Below are 1,222 nucleotides of genomic sequence, written 5' to 3'. Positions count from 1 at the left end.
TGTCTGCAACACCCAGCTGATTCCTCTATCTCTGTGGCTCGAACTCCTAGATCAGATACTCCACCATATCTAGGCTTTACTTAAAAGATTTCCCCTAAAAAATAAGTTAGTGTGTAAGAGGAAAGAATTGGGTAATAAACAAGAGCCATGGAAGACAGAATTGGAAAGATTATCACAAGAGATATAAAATCTTATCCAAGAAACAAACTCCTTGAAAATTAGAAACAACTGGAAATAAGTTAGTGATTCCATGAGAAATATTAAAATCAATTTTAAAAGACTGAAAAATAGAAGAAAATTTAACATCTTAGATCAAAATATCTGACCCGTAAAATAGACAGAATTGAAAAATCAGTGGAATACCTGAAAGCCACGACCAAGGCTTCTTAACTGAACTGAATCTCATCAATGAAAATTTAAAAAGAGTGCTTACTTCAGCAGCACAGATAATAAAAATGTAACTACACAGAGATTGGCATGGCCCCTGTGCAAGGAAAACCCACAAATTCATAGAGCATGCCATGTTAAAAACTAAAGAAAATTAAGCAAGAAAAAATTTAGCTAATAATGCCCACTAATCTACTACAGGACTTGGCAGGTTGAACTAGATCTATGATTTTGTTGCTGAAGCAAATTCTTATGTAGAAAGTCTTTCCATACAGATAAGTATTTTTTAAAATCTCAGTCTTACTTGCCCACCCAGAGAGGCCAGGGCAGTTAGGTGGCACAGGAGATAACATTCCAGGCCTGGAGCCAGGAAGGCATATATCCTGAGTTCAAATCTGGCCTCAGAACTAACTAGTTGTATGACTCTATGCAAGTCATTTAACCCTCTTTGCCTCAGTTTCCTCATTTGTAAAATGAGCTGGTGAAGGAAATGGCAAACCACTCCAATATCTTTGCCAAGAAAACCTCAACTGAGGTCATGAAGAGTTGGACATGACCAAAAAGTGATTGAGCAGTAACAAAAGTCTTAGTTGTCTGAGCCACTGAGAGATTAAATGACTTACCCAGGGTCACACAGCCAGTATATATCAGAGGCATGACTTCAACCCAGGTCTTCCTTACTCTGAGGCCAGCTCTTTATCACTTATGGCATTGGATGCCTCTATACATATTAGGAACATGATCAATATATTGGAAAAGGATGCCCCACCATGATATCACTATCTGTCTCTGTGTCTCTATCTTTATTTCTCCATATTTCTATCTCTGTCTGTCT

At 37.6% G+C, this 1,222-nt stretch overlaps 1 non-coding gene across 1 annotated transcript; it reads left to right on the top strand.

The window, feature by feature from the left end:
* Window positions 1–425: 425 nt before the first annotated feature.
* LOC118855628 lies at window positions 426–529 on the top strand. The gene has a single exon (XR_005010792.1). It is a non-coding gene; the product is annotated as a U6 spliceosomal RNA (small nuclear RNA).
* The last annotated feature ends 693 nt before the right edge of the window (window positions 530–1,222 follow it).

The sequence above is a fragment of the Trichosurus vulpecula genome, chromosome 6 (genome assembly GCF_011100635.1).
Source record: "Trichosurus vulpecula isolate mTriVul1 chromosome 6, mTriVul1.pri, whole genome shotgun sequence".
NCBI classification, from domain to species: domain Eukaryota; kingdom Metazoa; phylum Chordata; class Mammalia; order Diprotodontia; family Phalangeridae; genus Trichosurus; species Trichosurus vulpecula.
The sequence above is the reverse complement of the archived record's forward strand: the minus strand, read 5'-3'. Positions and strand labels throughout refer to the sequence as shown.